A 21,141-nucleotide genomic window follows, 5' to 3' on the forward strand; every position below is an offset into this window, starting at 1 on the left:
GCAGCCTAGTGACAGCAGATTCTCTATATGCTCTATATGTGCTCTCTCCTCTCCCCTAACTTTTATGACTCTTTGATGCTTCTCTATATCACTGATAATGGTATCATTTCACTTTCATTCTGTACCAGGCAGAGAACACTTGCTTCCTTTGAGTTAACTGTTTTCTGTCCAAAATGAACAATGGGAAGCCAAGAAAGATGAAGCGATTTAACATAGATTTTAAGCATAGATGTCACTTAGTAAGTCTTAAATTTACTGCCTGAGCATATCAGCTTTGTGTGCTTAAGAAATATTCATTTTCCAATTTTATTTCATGTTTCAAAGCAAAAAGACGGCGAAGCTTAGTGCCCACCATGATTCTGACAGCAGCTCTGAGATGGGAGAGCATCCTCCTTCCGTCACCTTCAAAGGACTTTTAGGACCGGGTGTCTGCATACGGCCTCCCTGCTTTTCCTGGCCTTCCACAGAACTCACCTCACACACTCAATAGCTTCTCCCAAGCACCCTTCTAGTTTTTAGTCAGTTTCTATCTGGAGCAAGCATTCAGGAGAGAATACCCAGACTCTGGGTGGGACAGATTCTAGGCCCGGGAGGGAGAACCAGGAAGGGGAGGAATGTTCCCATAATTTATATTTGCTCATTATGAGCACATCAACTTGGAAGTAAGTGGAGAGCCCTCTTAAGACACACAGTTTAAATAAAAATGTTTAAAATACTTCCCAGAAGGCCACAAAGCAAACATGAAACCCCCTCAGAGCTCCACCTCCCTCCCTGTCCCTGAGCCCTGGGTCTCTGGGTGAGAGGTTCCTGGCCTTACTCGGTGCCAGCTTCCTTTGTTTTGCCATTCTTTTCAGAGGGCCTCCCAAATTCTCTTCCTTGTTACACAATTCAAGGGACCTACTACCCCCTGGTGACCAATAACTACCCAGATATCTTTGCCCCAGAACCTTCCCTGTCCCCACTTACTGTTTTACTATTGTTGACAATTCATCTTCTTGCCTTTTGTGTTCTTGAGGTTCTAGGAATCTGGGGGAGTCTTGCTTCCCCCTTCCTGCTTTGCTGGTTTCCACTGGCCTTCCTTTTGCCAACTCTTTTTAGCTCTGTTGCAGGAACATTGGCGACAGACCTCTCTGGTCTGTCTTCCACCCCTCTTTCCTCTTCTGGAATGACAAAGACACCCAGAACATGTTGCCAGCCATCTTCATATTCTGCAACTGAAACCAGAAGTCTAGAATGAGAAATTACAGGGGTCTTGCACGAGAGGCCAGGACAAGCTTTAACTTAGAGAATTCCCATCCTGACTCTGACAACCCTCTTCCAGGTGTATGGGTGGAGAGCTGAGGAATTTGCACGAAGGCAAAGTAAACAGAGAGTGTGGAATTGGGTTGAATATTTTCCCAGCAGGGCAGCCAAGTGCCCTAAGCAGGAACAGTCTGCCATGTCTGTTCACCCACAGCAGGAAGGTGAGTTTCAAAAACACGGAGGAGCGTCTGCTGCATGAGATTACTGAGCATTTTGGAGAGGACAGAGACAGGGAAAAGTGCGGGATCAGAAGCCAAATGGCTACAGGGTGTTTGAAAAACACAACATCAGCAGATAAAAAAAAACTTATCAGTAAAAATAGTATTCAGATGAACTCCCTGGACGAAGAAGGAGTCTGAACTAAAACAGCTTCCAAGCAGAACTTGATATATCTCAAATAGAAAGCATGAGGTTCTCAAAGCTCAGGGAAAGCATCATAACAGAAAACAAGAGTATAGCAGAAATAGCAGCTGGGCTTGGAATCACCCTTTCTGGAGCAAGAACTTGGAACTTTTGCAAGGCTTGATACAGGAACTGCACTCTACCTGTGTTACAGGGCTTGCTCAATTTGCAGGCTGAGAGATAGCTCAGTTCAATCCAGTGAGGATAGCCAACCCTGCAGAGGGCCCTGTGGGGCGATGATCTAAGACAGTGAAAGATGCTGCTGTCACAATCCATATCAGGCCATTTTAACCAGCATCCAAGGACATGGGCGTGAAACACTGTTGTGGGAGACCATCCCTCATGCATAACTGATGGTATCAACATGTGCGTGCGTGTGTGTGTGTGTGTGTGTGTGTGTGTGGTGTGGTGTGGTGAACATATGTGAGTGTGTGGACATAGAGGTAGAGATCAGGGCAAGCTATTGGGTGTCTTTGTCTATCTGTCACTCTCGACCTCGTCGCCTTGGTTGGCTCTCATTGAACTGAAATGCCCGGCTCTTCTGTGGGTGCTGGGGATTCACTCCCACTTAGGTCTTCCCGCTGCATTGCAAACTCTCTTACCCACTGAGTCGTCTCCCTGTTACTGTCTTAATTAGAGCAACACGAGAACCTCTACTACATTAAACCTGTTGGTGTTCAGAATGAGGGAGTGGGAAGTCATTAGCTCCTCTCCTCAGGACCCAGTTACTCTCTCCTTTTCTTTTTGGTTCTATTTTAGTTTTTTCAAGACAGGGTTTCTCTAAGTAGCCCTAGCGGACCTGGAACTCTATTTCTAGACCAGGCTGCCCTCAGACTCAGAGATCTTCCTGCCTCTGTTTCCCAAGTGCTGGGATTAAAGGTGTTTAAAACCTTTAATTAAAGGGATTAAAACCACTGCCTGGCTATTCCCTTTCTCTTGTGCCCTCCGCATTCAGTTGCGCCAACTACAAATGGGTCTCAGAAGGTGCTAGTGTATAGACAGAAGGTTAACTGAAGGGGATTCCACCTATGCAATTCTCAGGAGGTTGTCACTTATGCTGAGATGTGACTTTGGGATGATGCCGATGCTTTGGGGTCACCTAGGTCCTATAAACTCATCAGTACATCAAGCTGGACTTGGGTGGTATTGTTACTTTGGTTGGCTCTGGTGTCTTACTTGGGATGGGTAAGTGTTTGTTCACATCTCCCCTGGAAACTTAACTCAGTAGACATTCAGTAGTCAGTTTGTTCTGTTTTCATTTCTCCCAAAGGTGACTTTAAAGGGCTCTTGAGATTGTGACCTTCAACAGAGGAAGCCAGAGAAGCCAAGCATGATGCACATATGAACTCACATGCCAAGGTACCTCTTCTGACTCTGGAGCTCGGTGAGAGCTGTTTCTGGATGTCTGTGAACCCTTCAGAACATCTTTTGTAGCCTGAATGGGGGGGATATTTTTTGGCTTTTCTGATGACCACAGTAAAAGAACCAACTTGGCAATTGAGTACCCATAAAATTTAGCTTTAAATGTTCTGAGAAAGCCTATCAAGGTCAAATTTTACATGCCTTTGTTTGCTTGTACCTAGGGTGATGCTGGGTGGGGCTTTATCCTCCCAAAATCAGTCCTCCGCAGAGCTGAAAAAAAGAGGAAGAAATTTATTGTCATGTGTTAGTCGAGATGGCCTGATGGCCAGTAGAATAATGGCTAAAAGCACCATTCTAGACTTGGATAACCAGGCTTAAGTTCTTACCTCTATTCTTTCTAGTTCTGTGATTTGTACAAATTTCTGCATCTATGTGAAACCCATTCTCCCCATTTATAAATTATAGGATAACATAATGCCTGAGTTGGGCTGGATATTAGGAGAAACAACACTTAGGAAATCCATGTTAGGTCTCGTGTAGCTAGGACTGCAGTACAGTTAACAAAGGCTCTACAGCCAGATCATCCTAAGCTAAATCATAACCCCTACTACCTGATCAGAACCTGGTGACTTTGGGCAAGTTGCTTACTCTTTCTGCGTCCCAGGTCCTTCTGATCCATCAAACTGACATAAGGATTAGTTGACCTAACACTTGCATGAGCTTAAGATGTAGCCAGTTTTTGCTTTTTGTCCTTTATTCAAACCTGCCCAGAATTTGCAACTCCCCCTGAATATCGAAAAGTGCGGAAGATCAGACACTTCACCACACTTAAGCTGTGGCTAATCACTTAGAAAAGGCCTTGCTAGGTCGCTGTAGCTGACCGCTTAGAAAAGGTCCAGATATGTAGCACCTGCTGAAGTGTGTTCACTCATAACATCAGCCCTTAAAGCATCGCCACCAAAGAGAAATATAATGCAAATTGAATGATAACCTCTTCGTTTTCTATTAACCATCTGTTTCGGTGTATGGTGCTGGAGACTGAACCCAGGACCTCGTGGCTGAACGAGGCAAGCAGTCCACCACTTAAACTAAATACTAGTCCCTACATTTTTTTTTTTGATCAAGAAAGAAATAGGTAAAATAATGTTGACATAGAAAATACTAACATTTCTATTCATAATCAATATAAAAAGGTTATGGAGACTCTCATTTTTTTCCTTTTTACTAGCATGTGTAATTGGGTAGATTTTGCATTTTATATTCTGTAGTAGATCGGGTACCCAGCAGACCTGTAGCATCTGCCACCTCTAGACTCTACAGGATAGCACTGGGGATCAGCACTCCTGTGTGATCACCAGAGACTTAAGGACTTCTCAGGTGTGTAGTGCCAAGGCCAAGATGCTCAGCCCATCTGCGAGCAGGTAACTGAGGCAGGGCTTCCTGTAGCCTCCTCTCCTGAGTAGAGCTGCAACCTCGCTAGACACAAAGTAGAATGACCTACCTTTAGAAAGGTGTCTGCCAGCTTTCTGGTTAGCTCAAAAACCACAAGCCAATTAATGTTTGAAGCCGCTTTACCACGACGGACTTGCTAAATTTCACAATCTAAAGTTACTTTATGAATGTGTTCCTGTGTTAGTGGCTCCTTACTGGGAAATGTGAAAAGAATGTTTTTTCTATGAATATTTGAGCGTGTGTGTGTATGTGTAGATTATTTCCTCCCAGCCTTCTGACTGTATTATGTTTCCCCCCTCTTCTCTGGACTGCCTCCAGAGCCCCACATCTCTCGCAGTCTGGCTGCTTTTTGCTAGACAGAGTGGGGGTCAGATGCTGACTGTGAGGCAGTGTCCCCTCACAGTAACAGAATACGAGAGATAACCAAACTATTAAAAGATAAGCTTTAATTAATTAATTTGGACATTTGAGATGAGGTCTCATGTAGCCTGATCTGGCCTTGAATTCATCACGGAGATAAAGATGACTTTGTACTCCTGATTCTCCTGCCAAGAGCTGAGATTACTGGCACGTGCAATGGCTCTTGGCTGAAAGTCTCATTTCAGTTCACAGGTTAAGAGACTGCAGGCCACAATGCATGGCGCTCGTGGGCTTGTGGCAAAGCATGGCACAATGGCCAGTGCTCATGGCACAGCCACTCTGCTTGCCTCATGGCCAGGAAGCAAAGATAAAGATGGAGATACTTGGGTAGACAAATACCTGCAAGGGCACATCCATTGGGGCTGAAATGAACGCCTCTCAGAAACCTACTAAAAGTTTCAGCATTTCCCAATAACACAGTCCTGGGGGACAAGTCTTGAGCACACAACCAATAACACAGTCTTGGGGGACAAGCCTTGAATACACACACACACACACACACACACACACACACACTCACACACACACGAACATCTCAGACCCAAACCACAGCACTCACCACACACTAAGGAAAGTGGATGGTACTTTGGTAATGAAATGATATCTATTTTCTTAAGCAGTGACGGGTAATTTTTTCCTAATCTGAGGAGAACCATCACTGATGAGAGATTGAGCAAGGAAGAAGAGATGTGATATTATTTAGCTTCAAACACAAAAACCGTGCCTTACCAGTCATGGCAATTTCATTCATGAAGTTCTACTAGGTGCTAGATGACTACACGCTGGAGTTTGCAATGTGTTGGCGTGACAAGAGAAGGATTCTTTACCCTAAAAACAAGAAGGTGGTTTTCTTATAAAAGGCCTGCAAATTAAGAATAGGTTTAGGAACTGGAATTGAAAGGATTCTGAGAGGCCATGTAATTTGATGTATGTTCTTTTGTTGATTAGGAAATTAAGATCAGGAGAGGTTAGAACACTTCAAGTTCAAAAGTAAGCAAAATAAATGGGTCTGAAGCCATGGGTGGCACACACCTTTAATTCCAGCCCTTGGGAGGCAGACGCAGGTGGATCTCTTTGAGTTCAAGGTGGCCCTGGTCAACAGAACGAGTTCTAGGACAACCAAGAATACACAGAGATACCCTGTCTGGATAAATCAAAACAAAGAAACAGATGATCACCTGGTCTCCTTACTCTTAGTGTTCATTGCAATATACCTTGTGCCACTGTTACCTGGCTGGGGATAAAGGAAAGCAACTTGCTTATCCCATCAAATTTTAACAGACTTTAGATAGCAGATGCTCACTTCATTCTTGCTGCCCATTGACAGTACCAGACATATCCAAATATTCTGAGCTCAGCATTTCTAAAACTTCTGGGCCAAACAAAAACAGATCGATGAGATGTTACTTAACCCCAAACTTAAACGTTAATTTCCATGCAGGAGGGAGAATTTTACCTGTTGTCTGAGACAAGTGGAGACTCGAGCTAGAGTATATTGGCTGCCAATTTTGACATTGGAGAGTGAATCTAGAAATGGGTTTGGCACAATCTTCCTGCCCAACGGTGCCTCACATGCACTGGACCTGCTGCTGAGGACTGGGCTGTAAAGGAAAGAGAGCAGCACCCGTGACACCTAGGGGAGCCTGGCAGCTTGACAGAGACTCCTCCTTACAGGTGACTGGGAAGGGTTAGCAGAGGCCAGGACCTGGGCGAAGGAAAGGCTGGCTAGACACTTGTTTAATAGTGTAACTACGACTCATCACCGGTCCCTAAACAATATGTACACACTGCCATTTCCAAAGTAGCACTTTATACTTTGCTGCCATTGTCCCGACTGCTTTTAATGCAACAAAATGCAGAGGTGAAAAAAAAATCCACGGGTGGCTATGCTCAATACTGTAGGTTCAGTCTTCTATGGCACTCAAACATTCTGGGGTAACTGATTAAATGAAACAAGATAAAAACCTGGGTTCTAGAAATTGTCAGGATTAAACAAAGTGCTCACCAGTTGAGTTTCTTTTAGTATGGTCTGAGTTCTCCACCTGTAGAGTGGGCAGCATCTCCACTCACCCCCCCCCCCCACTCCCTGCAAATCTTTTTGATGCACACGGCGTGAGGAAGCAGAGACTATTGAGCTAAGGATGAAGCTTTTGTTTTCTAGTTGCAAGTTGGCTTGTGAAGGTTGAGGCAGGGTGTTCTCTTGGGGCAAGAAGCTGTGCAGGGGTGGGGAAAAACAGACGGGGATCTGATGTTAACGCGCCGCCAAGATACTGTTCACTGTTAGAGTGAATCTCACTTCTCTTGGAGTTGGCGGTTTTTCCTCCCAACTTCAGGGGACTTACAGCAGATCCTAGCAAGAACAACTACCCCCACTTAGTTACAAAGCCTTCTCTCTGTGCCAAAGACACGGGAGATCATGGAGCTTTGGTGAGTCAAACTTTCTACGATCTAGTTGGCTGGCTGGACTAAAATACGTGGGAAAGGTTGCTTAAATTCAGGGTGTAAGTGGAGAGGTTTGAAATCCTAAAATTAATGGAGGAGTCATTTAGGTTCTGAGATCCGGTCTTGGTGGGCTGGGGGAGGGACGCTTCCAGAAATCTAAGGACTTCGAACTCAGACACCCCTCTGAGGGCGCTCCTGTCCCTATCTAGCCTGTCAGTCCAGGCTGGAGATGTGTCCCCCAACTCCTGAGCAAAGCACAAAAGTTTTGTCTTACCACCTGAGGAGTGGTAAGGAACAGTCGCTCCAATCTACTGGTTCAGCCCAGAAAACGTGAGTTTTCCAGTTTACTTTCTGTTGGATAACTTTGGAAATGGAACAGATTCGACTCTGGTTCAGAGGGGCTTGGGTCAGTGACTTCTGCCCCTGACTTGCTTTTTCCAAGACCACAGATAACTTTGAGAATTGACCAGAAACGAGTACTTTTCGGGGGCTCATCCCTTCCCCAGCGGAGGGACACGCATACCGTGGTTCCCACTAACTTCAAGTTAAGGTGTGAGACAGATCCACGCAGAAGGATCCTACGATCCGCAGAAATCAAAACTGAACGTGGACGTCCTGGACTCGCCCCGGGACCGGGCGTGGGCGGTCCTAGAGCACCTCCCGCAGGTCCGGGGAGCAGCGCCCGGGCCAGGTCACCTGACTCCGGGAATTTGGGGCCGCTCAGGGTGGGAGTGGCTAGCACCTCCTTCCTCTAGCCCACGGGATTCAGGTCGGCGGGGGCCGGCACCCGGTGGCCACGTGGTGGTGCTGCCGCTACCCCCGCCCTGCCGGCGGAGCCCGGGAGCTGAGCGCCCACTGACCCCCGCGTCGGGAGGAGGAGAAGGAGGAGGAGGAGGAGGAGGGACCCAGCGCAGGAAGCAGAGCAGGAAGCGAGCCCGGCGGCCGCGCTTTCCTGGAGAAGCGGCGGGCGGGACGGCCAGCAGAGCCGGGAGCTGAGGCAGCCGCTTGGATGGGGTGAGTGGCGGCGCCGAGCAGGGAGACTGGGATGTGGGGTGTGGGCTTGGTCCCCGCTTTTGTGTCTGGGGCTGCGGAGGGCGAGAGCGCGGGGCAGGAGTTACGGTCTGGACACACAGCCTTGGCCGCCCACTGTCCGCGGAAGACAGTTTGGTGGGGGGGTGGGGGTGGGAGAAGGAACTGGAGAGATGGTGGGGATCTGGCAGAAACAGAGGACCGACCAAGTTAGGAAAGGGGGCTCGCCTCCTCCGGCGGTCTGGTGCGCGGGCTGTCTGCGGAGGGAGCGCGGGTGGGAATGAATGACCGGACCTGGGAGGACTATGTGGCTGCACCCCTGGGCAGCTCGTCCCACCTGCATGCCCTGCCAAGCGTCCCGCTGCGGAATCCTTGCTCTCAGGCTCGACCCGCCTCTTCTCTGAACTTGGAAAAGGCGGAGAAGGAGGTGCGAGCGGGAGACGCCGGGAGGGCGGCTCTGGGGACCCACAGTCCGCTATTGTTCCTTTCCGGACTCAAGGGAGCCGGTGAGCCGGCTGGAGGACGTAGACGAGACCACCTCGGGCCTGTCCCGGCCGCCTGCTCCCCGCCCTTCTTGTCATTTCCCCCCACCACAGCTCCTAGGAAGGTGGGGAGGAGGATGCTGGAGTTGGGGCACAGTCCAGGCAGCTGGGCTTAGGTCGGCATCCATTGAGACCCGTTTGGGAGGGCGGGTATCCTCCTTTCAACTCTCTCATCACTGCCAGTTTGTGTCTTCAATTTAGGCTCTGTAGTTTGCTGCGGTTTTTCTTTTTGGATTTCGCATCTCATTTTTGGGATGACCGGGTGGGGTGGGTGGTTTGAGTCTGGAAAGGCAACAGATGGGGTATTAAACCAGATGGAACCTACTGTGACTTGAAGAGGCAGGGTGACCTCTCAGAGGCCTGAGCTTTACATTATAAAGCCAGGCTTTCTTTTACCAGGGAGCCCAGCTCAGCGCAACTTTTACTCCCAGTGACCAAGTGTGCAGATGCGAGGCCACTCACTTGGTACCTGCCTCTTCTCTTCTCTGGGATCACAGGTGATTTGACTGGGGTCCCCGTAGGAAGAATAGCGCAGAATAGCGTGGAGCTGCCAGGGACAGTTCATTGCTCATTGTCTGGGGTATTTAAATTCAAGGCTATAAAGGCCGGCCTGGGGAGGAACTAGTTTTGCCTGTTAGTGGGACTTTAGTTATCTTTTCTAGCGCGAGCTTGCATCTCTTATGGGTTTGAACATAGTTGAAAAAAAACACCAGTGAGTCCCAGGGAGGTTGGACTTTGATTACTTTGTCCCACAAGTGCTGGGTCCTTGTTTACACGTGTGACAGCAAGCTTTTTTTAAACTGATAGATTTAATTTTATCCTTTGTCAGTAATAACTTACTAGCAGGGCCTTTTCTCCTTTATGCTTATATGGCAGCCAGTTTTGTCAGAAGAAATCCAATTCTTGTATACTGTGGACCTGGGAGAGACCTCTGGTGTTGGGCGGTCAGTTTTAGCTTCATTCACCGGTGAGATAGGTTTCGCATGGGCACCACCGTATGCTTGCGGAGTCGAAGGACAACTTTCAAATCAGTTCTCTCCTATGCGGGTTTGGGGAACCGAACTCAGGTCTTGAGGCTTGGCAGAAAGCGCCTCTATCTGTTGGGAGAGCCGGCCCCTTTGTTTCTTTTTAATGTTACTGGCTATCAGACTCGGGGCCTGCGGTGTGCTGAGAAGGGCTCTAACCGCCATGTTAACCCCTCCTTCCACTGCCACCCAACTCTATAGGTCAGAAACTGAGATCTGCTGTTAAGACGAGTGGGCCTCGGATATAACAGGGTGAAATGCTGTCTCTCCTCACTTCCTGTCTTAGCTTGCTTGTCTTCCAAAATGTAAATAAATATGAAATATTTCAAACATAAGCAGAAATTGTGCACAATAAGGCATCAATCTTTCCACTTTGTAGATATGATAACAAATAATAGCAAATAGTTTTCTGTCCTTTCCTCTCTACTTCTGGCCTCAGGTGAGCAGGAATGACTGGGTACATACATAGGTCCAAGCATGCTCTATCTTTCTGTATGTAATTAAAAATCATGAGCATTTGAGTGTACAGTTTTACATTAATGGCATAACTCTATATACTTACAGTGTGCGTCCTTAAGATTTTTTTTTTTTTTGCTTTGAGATCCATGTAGGCCTTTATTCACATCGGCTATTACAGGCATTCCAACATGTGAATAATACAGTATATTCATCCCCCTGTCAATTGAAAGCTGGTTCCCAGGACACCCTTTTAGCAGAGGGAGAGCCCACCACATTTTATTTATTTGTTTGTCTATCTATTTATATAATTTTTTTTTCTGTATCATGTTGTAGCAGTTCGCATCCTGAGATAAGCTTCCTTACCCGCAGATTATCTGTTCAGCTAGTTGCTGGGATAGTGAGCTCTTGGAAGGCTGCTTTCATGATGTCATTCATTCGTTAGGGAGCATTTAGGTTCTGTCTCGGCCATCTGTTAGACGACAAAGTGAACACGGGTCACTGTTAAACTCTAAACGTTTTGGTCAGATTAGTTGACTGGATCCTTTAGTTTGAATTTCCTTTTCTTCTTTCTATTAATAATAAGAATAGTTCTCTATCACATTGCTGAGTCTGGTCTAGTTGTGCTAAGGGCTCATTGGTCCTCTGATCTGCGATTGCTCACTCAGGTTCCCTTCCTCGTTTCTTCCTTTTTTAGGCCTGTGGGTCTAAGTACTCATGAGCAGAGGCGGATCTCCACAGTATGAGTAGCTGTATTAATGACATGACTTGTCCCAGCTCCACAAAGGAGAGCCAGGCAGTCAACACATTGGCCTCCTTGTTATTCCTTCAGATTTTGAGGCACATTCTGGCCCCTGAATTCTTGTCTTTGATGTTCCTCCTCCCTGGAGCTCACCTTCCTTACATGGGCTGTGGCCTTTTCCCCTGAGGTCCTTTCGCAGACACTCCCACCCAGTATATCCTGCAACCTTTTCCCTACTTTCTTTCCCTGTGTGGTCCCTGTCAATTTCTACCTTGCCATATATGTAAATTTCTGTTAGTGCCGTCTTCCTGTAGTAGGGTACAGACCTATGAGGGCCAGAGTTTTGCATCTTTTAAATTTGCTGTCCCTTGAGTATCATGAACAGTGTTGACACATAGTAGTTACTCATACTGGATAAATTTAAATGAATATAAGATGCTTTTTATTGAATCAGGATGTAACTGCCATCCTGGCTGGCCTGGAACTTGTTATGTGGGATAGATTGGTCCCTAGCTCACTCCTACCTCTGCTCAAGGTATAGAATTACAGACACAGGCCACCAAGCCCAACTATCAATATTATGCTTGTTGTTTAACTTTACTACTTGGTATTTTCCACCTCTGCTTTCTTCTGCACGTGTTAGGCATCCCGGGGATGTTAGATGTTCTCTGTCGTACCCCAGTCAGTGTCACGCACAGGTTCTAATGGCATAAAACAAACAAACAAACAAAACAACAGAAACAGTCTTACAAAGAATCCACCCTGTAACTTAGCCCACAGAGTACCCAAGTCTTCGGGTATTTGTCACCCAGTGTTTTTACCTGAATCTAAAGTCAAGGGAAAACAAGGAGCGTGATGATTGGCCACACGCTCATCTTGCTTTTTCTTGACAACCTTGTCTTCCCAGTGTTACTGATGTTAAAGAGGCTGACCTTTCCCTTTCACAGCATCTCTCAGAACACACCTTCACAGTCCCCAGTGACACCAGACATAAGGAACTTCTGAGAAAAGAAAGTATCTCCCTGACTTGCTACAGAGGGGGTGTTCATAAACTCTCAAACACCTTCATCTAGGAAGATTGTGGGATGGGGTCCTTTTTATGGTGGTGGGAAAATGACCTTCCTCTGAAGGTCTAAGAGAAGCCAGTGTGCAGCAGGGACCTAAAAATTCTCTGGATTTGAACAGTCACGTGAGAAAGCCCTTAACGCATGGTACAGACAACATTGCCGGGAGCCAACTGAACTCTCTCTTCCATGGGTGATGAGTATGGGAGTCGACAGAACAAAGCTAGATGGCTTTTGTGCATTTTGAAAGTGGGGTAGGGAAAGGAATCTAATTTTTTACATATATAGGTAAGTGGTACTGACAAGCATCCTTAAAATACGACTAGAATGTTGGATTACAACCATTTTGTCCTCTAAGTAAAGTGACGTGAACCGATCAGTATGGTGTGATTCCAGATGGGCTTGGTTAACCACAACAGTGGGTCATTAGTGAGGTGCTAAATGAAGAGATTCCATCTTCTGGCTTAGAGTTGCAAGCAATTCAGCAAGAGTTTGAGAAGGATTGCTTGCTACATCTTCCATTTTCTAGCTCCAGCCTTCTGTAGTAGGGAAGCAAAAAACTGACTTGCTTGTGGATGATCATTGAATTTAGCCAACGTTCTAAAGGGTGGCTCTGCTGACTTCATAGTACATTTACAAACAAAGCCTTCGCTGAAGTAAGTGTGCCTCTTCAGCTGTATGCTCAGGGAGTCCCATATACAGCTACCACAAGGTCCATGATTAGTATTTATTGAACAACACATATGGGCATGCCATTAAGCCCCTAACAGTAGCCATGAGATATGAAGCCATCTAAGTTAGAGATGCGTTTAAGTGATAGTCACAAAACAATGTAGGCTCCAGCAAAATACATGCTGGAGTGGAGAAGATGTGCAGGAAATCTCCCCCCCCCCCCCCCCCCCCCCGTTCCTTGGAGAAGTTTGCGCTTTGTGTCTCCACTGCTCCGCTACTCAGGTCATCTTGTCAGCCTTTACCTGTGATCTGCTCTATTCCTTTTGGTAGTAAATGGATTTCATTGAATATTATTACCTTGTTTTGTCATATAATTCCATGTCCTTTGTTCACTCTGGGCATGTTTATCATGATTAGTTCACCCTGTTATTAAGGAGGCAATCTAAATATTTATTTCATGTGTGTGGGTGTTTTGCCTGCATGTATGTCTGTACACTACATGCATGCAGTGCCTCTAGAGGCCAGAAGAGGGTGTTGCATCCCCCTTGAATTGGAGTTACAGGCAGTTTGGACACTCATCCCACGCAGTGAGTGCTGGGAACCCAACTCAGGTCTTCTGGAAGAGCAGCAGGTTCACTTAACCACTGGGCCATCTTTCTAGCCCAATTACTCTTTTCTCGAATTCCTATTTGTGAATACCCAAGTTTGTAATAAAGCGGCATATATACTACATAAGTTTTCTTTACTGTCAAAAACCCAATTAAAGAACACTGAAGTACCAATGTTGCTATTGTTAGAAATAAGAGCAAAATAAATTCCAATTCTCCTCCCTCGGCCATCAGAGTGCTGAGATTAGGCAACCAGATCCAACCCTACTTTTTCTTTATGATTTCTAGATGAATTCAGCTTGTTTAATCAGGAATTTCTGTTTTATTTTTAAGCTTTTATCCCTCCCCCCGCTTAAACTTCCACTGCATCTTTCCAGTTGCTGGATCTGGCTGAAGGGCTGGCATCTTAGCCAGGAAAGGAAGCTCTGGCAGAGCTTGCTGGAAGGGTGGAAAGCACCAAGAAAAGCTCTCTTTACATATGGGCAGCAAAGAGCTCTTTTCCTCCAAAGGAATCCATCCCTCAGACCAAGGAAGGCCTTGCTGCAGTAATCCTGGAGAACCCTGGCACTGTGGGCCGGCACGTCTGCACATCAAATGCAGCATTTGGACCATTTTTCCATGGAGGAAATTGGCTTCTTTTCAGTGACGCTGTCTGCTCAGAAATATTTTTTAAATCAGATTTAAGAGGTTTGTGGACCTTGGTGCTCTAAAGCAATTTCTGAGCCTCTTTGGAATACTCAGATTTTTTGAGAATTCCAAATCCATGGAATGTACCTGGAAATCCTTGTTGCATTTATGCCCCTTCTCAAGGGAGTCTCTCTTCTGTCATGTGCCTCCACCCCTCAGGAAGGGTTGCTAACCTTCCATGTATGCCAGGAAGAACTAATTGTGGGCTTTACAACCACACTCGGAAAACTAGTCACTGGTTGCTACGCTAGCCAGTGAGATGGCTTGGTGGATAAAGGTGCTTGCTGCCAGGCCTGACCATCTGGTGTAAGTCGTCCTCTGACCCATGCATAGCATGGCATGCATCCCCTTTTCCCACCCCCAGCCCCCCAAAGTTTTATAAAATTATTACAGAGAAGCAGAAAAACTGAGCTTTAAGTCCTTATCCAAGGGTAACATTCCTTGGACTGGAATGGGGCCTGTGCTGTCTTTTGTTCATTAAATGGCAGCCAGTCCCTGTTTCTCTCTGAGGTGACATTGGGGACAACCTGAAGTTTATCTCACAACACTTAGCCCATTGCAGGAACATCCCAACTTGCTCCCCTCCCCCCCCCCCCCTCTGGTCCAGTTAGTCCTGGCTTCCTCACCAGCAGGAACTGTCTCAGCAACCCCTGTGGAATACAGGGTCACATTTCCTCACTGGTAGGCTGGCTCTCAGAGGCCTGCTCTTGCAGAGGAAAACCTCCCTCCCGTGAAACCTCCTGTGAAACAGGAGGAGAGCACTGCCGTTGTGACCCGCACTCCATAGGAGAAGTATGCCCATGGTGGCATCAAACCAGCATGTTCAAAACTTGCACCAACACAGAGACTAGCCTACGTGTAATATATGTAGCCACACAGGTGAGTTCACCTGAGCACTTTCTCAGTGGCAGGCACCTTGCTGCTGGCCTCATAGTGAATAAGGTCAAGGCTGGTCTTAGTCTGATCTTAGGGTGTGGTCGGCTTTCTCGTAAGGGGCAAAGATTGATGGGAGAGTCAATGTTTCAAGGTCCTGGAATGACAAGCCCTGCCCTCCTGGACTCCGAATTTCAGGGTTCAGTGTGTCCACAGTCTGACCCAGTCTGTGGTGGATTTTTGGTGGTTGGACCAAGGTAGTGGTGAGAACTGATTTTGTCAAGGATACTGAGACCAGAGAAATAAAAATAAGTATTTGGGCGGTATGTGGCAGAACGAGACATGACCTTAGTTCTGACCTCACACAACACTGGCCTCCTAAAACAGTGTGTGTGTGCGTGTGTGTGTCCACCCTAGACACAAATTATGACTTGGGATCCTATATACCACTAATTATTATTGTGACAAACGCAGGCAAACCTGGGCAAGTCAATTTAAAGAATACATGAAAATGAGGAGTCTCAGGTGATGCAAATTATTGAACGTGAAGGACATAAACGGTGTGGAACCCAAGCCCTTAGCAGCCCGCTGGCTGAGCGGGGGACACATAAATCTCTCACACATTCTCAGGGGTTTAGCAGGTTCTGTTGGGAGTCTTAATTTGACAGGAATGTTCAGATGAATCTGAATCATGGAGAATATGAACATCTCCTCCCATTGTTGACCTACTGATGATTGAAGACCTCTCAAAAGTGAGGGCGTGCTGATGTGCTGCTGGGAGAGGCAGCCACGTCGCAGGGGCCCCTTGCAACCAGCAGCTAGGCAGTCACAGGAGAACTAAGACTGAGCTCCTCTGCACGTGGGCCAGGGTCCCGGGAAGGGCTCGGCGACCCTCATGATCCCTGTCAAAAGGTTGTAGCATTGGACATGGTGCTGACCAGTCTCTCCTTTCAGTGGACAATCTGCAGGCTCCCACAGGTATACTGGGAGGAAGTTGTTTCATATGCTCTCAGAACCCTTTTGGATCTTTGTTTATAGATGTAACCAAATCCTTAGATTTTCCTTTGGGGGCTAGTAGGATTTTCTCTTGAAATTCACCTTTTTACTCCTCATGAACTTTTTGTTGTTAAATTGAAAAAAAAATCTATTCAATCTAGGATAGGAACAGTAAGTAACTAATGTCCATTATCAACTTTTCTACAGTGCAGGATTTTCTTAGAGTTTCTCTCTCTTTTTAAAACTCATCTCAACACCACCTCGTGTGCATGTGTAGTCAGTGATCTTGAAGAACCCTCATCTTTTAGATGTCATGCAACTGCGTTCAGTGTTTGTGTGAAGTTCTACCTTCTCTTTTGCTCTTTTCCTGTTTCTCAAAGCCAGCAATAGGCACAGTTGGAGGATTCCCTCCAAATGACAGGGAGCTCAAGCTTGTGCTCGGCCAGTCTGTCGATGGCAGGGACTGTTCCAGTCTCTTGTTTGGCGGGAAGCCTGCTTTCTTTCTCTGCCCTCATCCCCTCACCATTACTTTGAGTGCATCCCCCCTAGACAAAGGGTGTTTGATTCCCCTGACTGTCAAAGTGAGTGTTAATATCTACCCTGGCAAAAGAAACAGAAGATGTGGCCCTTATAATGTCACTGTCTGCTTCGGGCTGAGGTGGAGGCTGTGGGCACTTCTGTATGTGGCCGCAGGGCAGGTGTCACCAGATGTCCCCTGCCATGCCCTTGTCTTGTTGGGCAGCTTTTCTAGAATTACCCTTAAAAGAATAATATCAGTGCTTTTCATTGTCCTGGAAAATGACAGTATCTTTACAGCACTGAAATTATACATATGTTGAAGAGAATTGTACGAGACAGTATAATTTCCCAAGGCCTAACAAACGAAGTACCTTAAGTATCAGACATTTCAGTTTTCTGAGCTGGGCCCTTCCACCTTAGTCTGTCCTGTCTGCTGAACTGAGTTATGAAATGCGCCCTTCTCTCCCCTATATTTTCTCTGACAGTCAATTGGTATCCTCAGCAAAGCTAAGTGGAGAAGGATTTTATTTGCAGTCTTAATAAAAGTATTGGCTAAGCTTATAGTTCACTTACGAGAGAAAGGGATGTGTGAGGGAGGGAGTGGCCAGAGGGAGGGCGCTTTACAAATTGGTCCATGCAGGCTCCTAAGGGGGAACTCACTCCTGCCAGCAGTCATTCTGGGATTGTTTCAACTTTCAAGGCAACTCGGTTTTTTTCTGTTTGTTTGTTTGTACTAAGAAGGTGGATCTGGCCAAGCTTTATTTTTAGTGCCGTCTAATAAGAAACCCAGAGTCACGTTGGGCGCAAAAATTGAACTGTGTTATTGTTGTTGTTGGTAATGGAACCACTTTGTTCAGATAAAAGTTTCTATACTATAGTTTTTTAATCTGGTAGCTGAACATGATAATGCCATTTAATTCAGAAGTGGTTGTGTTAAATAACGTGGTCCTCACTTGTAACACAATTTAAAGAGGGAGAAAAATATTTTAAAGCAGTCCTTTAAATCCCAGCTCCCCAAACTGTGGCGTCCAATCCCACAGCAGCTAGATGTGAGGTCTGTGGAAAATGGAGCAACAGCGAAGAACTTCTGAATGCACGGTGACCAAAAATTCGTTAAAAGCAAACACAAAGTGACTGAGGTGGCTTGGGCAACACTCACCCACAATGCACTGCAAGAGTTCACTGTGGCCTTGGTTCTGAACACTGCCCAGATTTGCACCGTGCGTGCTGTCCCGCCAACCAGCCCCATCGATCAGCGCCGGAAACAGCTCGGCCTAGACTCAAGGCTATTACATGTTATGAATCGCAGTGTTAGACTGCACACACACACACTTTTCTGCTCTCACAGAAACATGCCAGCTTAATTACAAAAACTAAATCATTCTTCCGCATCTATCAAATCCATGTTTCTTTGCATTATCTCGGATTAGAATGTTTGGTCTTAAAAATGAGTTAATTGCTGTTTTCGTTTCATTTAAAGAAAATTGCTAAATGACTTTTGGCTTGGGATTAGGACAGTTTCCAACACTTACCAAGTGACCCTAAACATGTTTCTGCCATTTTATGCTGTGTGTTTATGCAAGGTGATGTTCTCAACACCTAAGAACTATAAAATTGAAATATCAGTCAACTCTACAAACCACTGAAGATGCTCTAGAGTCCTCCAGTGTGTCAAATGCTCAGCCAAGATTTAATCCTTTATATAAAAATGAATAAGCACACCCATATCATTAGTATGCAATTTTTTATTAACAATGGTAAAATTATATGAATACATAAGAATTAAAAATTTTTTCTGCTAATTTGTCAGCATATACCCTTTTTATATACCTATTCTGTCACCATGGTCACAAAAGTTTTCCTTGTGGAAAAAGTGTTATAATGTAAAAAGTCGAAGCCCTGATTTAGATAAACAACACTTATTTTGGCTGTTAGGGCACACTATGGCTCTCTGCCAACCTCCTCAAGAACTGTGACTATTGACAAAATTAATTATTCTTGCCATTAATAATCTATAGCGATAAAGAAAGGTTGTCCCATACGCCGATGTGGCACAGCATAGGTTATAGATCTGTTTCTCTGTTTTCTTTTTACTTGTCTATTTCTATTACATTGTATATATTTGAATAGCATAAAGGTGGCTGATCTTTCAGTTGCCTTAACAAGTTCCTCAGAGAATTTGCCTTGCTTCAACCACCATGTAAACGTAGCAGTAAAATTCTGTTTAAATTAAACATGGCCGTGCTCCGGATGGAGTGGATGCAAGGTTACATTACATATCGAATAATTTTAAAAAAAAAAACCTGTCCAGCTCTTAACAGAGAAAAAAAGAGACGTAGGTTTTGAATAGTAAAGTATTGGAGGTTATGGTTGATCATGCAAAGATGGGATGCTGTGAGTCTTAAGTAGAATAAAATTATTAGTCAGTTATTCCTTCTGTCTGTGAGAAAGCCATTAAAACTACAACTTAAGTTCTTTTATCACTAACTTGGAATATTTAGTAAATTAATAAAATTAAGGTACTGAGGTAATGCTAAAGCTGGCAGCATGTACATTTTTGTTAGCTCTTTATCCTGCCTCACTAATAAATAATAAAGTGAAATGCTTTTATATGTAGTCCTTGGGAAAAAAAGTAAATTGTCACTCACAGAGACTCATGTCACAAATACAGGCTACATGGGCAATTTTAGATTTTCAGTAGCCACAGCAGGAATGTTATAAAACGAATAACACATTCAAATGCCATCCTTTCTAATACATAATTAGTGTAACATTTATTAGTAATAACAGCAGGCGAGTGTTTCTTTTTCCATAAAACCTGTGTGTTTTCCACTTACAGTATATCTTGGTTTATCTCAGACGTTCAGTAGCAGTGTGTGGCTGGTGGCCACTGGGCAGCGTTGGTGAAGGGAGATTCCTTCATCCAGATGTGGTAACTTGCACCTGCTGCCACCCCCACCCAGCACACTGTCAGTAGAGCCACTGGGGATGTGACTCAGTGGTAGAGCTTTTACTTAGAATGCACCGAGTCCTGGTTCCATGCCTGGGGCACAGAGGGCAGAAAGACAAGGGATGTATGGTGATTTTGCTAAGTTCATGTCTGACTATGATTCCCCGCTTATCTTGGATTTTTCACCCCAACTTTGAGCATTTTTATTCAGAAGCTACGTGGTATAATGGGTATAATGGACAAGTGGGTTCTGACCATGCAGGTCTGTGTTCCTGTGCAAGTGCACCAGTCCGCCGCGTGGTGCGGTCTTCTTCTTCTTCTTCTTCTTCTTCTTCTTCTTCTTCTTCTTCTTCTTCTTCTTCTTCTTCTTCTTCTTCTTCTTCTTCTTCTTCTTCTTCCTCTTCCTCTTCCTCCTTCTCCTCCTCCTCTTCTTCTTCTTTCTTATTTTGTAAGCAGTTTTTTTTTGTGACTCCCCATTTCTAGACAAGCCATGCGTGTCCTTGGTAATTCAGTATATAAAATATGAGTATGGCATCAGTGATTTCTTCTTCCCATTTCTGTCTGTCCCTTTAAATAGCCATCAAACCCTTGTAGCGTGAGGCCATGTAATCAATTGGGGGAACATATTAAATCTTAGTTCCATTATGGAAGTGTTCTGTGCCCTTCATATTAAAAACTGTTTGCCTTTGATGGTGGAGCACATAGAACTGCTAGCTAGGGGCCCTGCTGCTCAGTTGGGCTGACATGAGAGCTGTTTGAACTCGGTGGTCTATACCTAGGTATAATAGTCAGGGTACCAGAAATCGTTTAGGGATTCTTCATCCATTCCCTTTCTCCTGCTCACAGTTTTTGTCATGCACAGAAATAATTTATAATATGTATGTGCCCCTTAGTCTGCCAAGTACTTAAGATACCCCATGACTGGGTAAAGAGATTTCACAGGCCAGCTGGAGCCACTGTGATCACTGTAGGTGACATTGCCAACATTTCTACTCCTGAAGTGAGTCAAAGAACTGGTGAAATATGCAGTTTGGCAGCAAAATCCTTTTTAAAAACTAAAATCAAGGGACTAAATATGCTCGTGAGTAGAGCTGTCTTCTCACTCACTGTGGAGTTTCCACAACCAAACCCTTTGCACATGGAACTCCGTTTTTTACTTTCTGCCATTTGATACTCTTAGAAGCAGCTTTCCTGAGTTGTTTATGTTCTATCACGATAGAGCCCAACTTTAGTATGCAAGCCAGGGACGTAATAAATTGACAAAGATGTATAAGCTGCCTGCCATTTGCAGTCACTCCCTGTTACCAGCCAGCCCCGGAAGACCACTACTCCACTTTTGTCTATTACATCGTCTTTCTCATACATGTCATAGACGTATACTCATGTGCTGTGTGGTCGTAAGTGTCTGCCTTCACGTCATGCTTCTGAGCCTCACCCATGCCGGATCCCGCAGGCAGCTGTGCTCACCACTGTACCCACACACCACTAGACCGCACCACAGGAGGCAACTGTGCTCAGCACCACACTGTCAGTCCCGTACTACACTGTGCCTGTACTACACCATGCGTGTGCTACACTGAGCCTGTACTACACCATGC

General features: G+C 45.5%; 1 protein-coding gene across 2 annotated transcripts in view; it reads left to right on the top strand.

The window, feature by feature from the left end:
- The first annotated feature begins 8,140 nt into the window (after positions 1-8,140).
- The window catches only part of Rai14 (retinoic acid induced 14), a 128,164-nt gene continuing 115,163 nt past the window's right edge, over positions 8,141-21,141 (top strand). For both annotated transcript variants that reach the window (XM_075975885.1, XM_075975886.1), the window contains exon 1: positions 8,141-8,394. The gene's annotated coding sequence lies outside the window, so the exon portion shown is untranslated. The remainder of the gene's footprint in view (positions 8,395-21,141) is intronic.

Source organism: Microtus pennsylvanicus, chromosome 6 (assembly GCF_037038515.1).
Source record: "Microtus pennsylvanicus isolate mMicPen1 chromosome 6, mMicPen1.hap1, whole genome shotgun sequence".
In the NCBI taxonomy this organism is placed as follows: Eukaryota; Metazoa; Chordata; class Mammalia; order Rodentia; family Cricetidae; genus Microtus; species Microtus pennsylvanicus.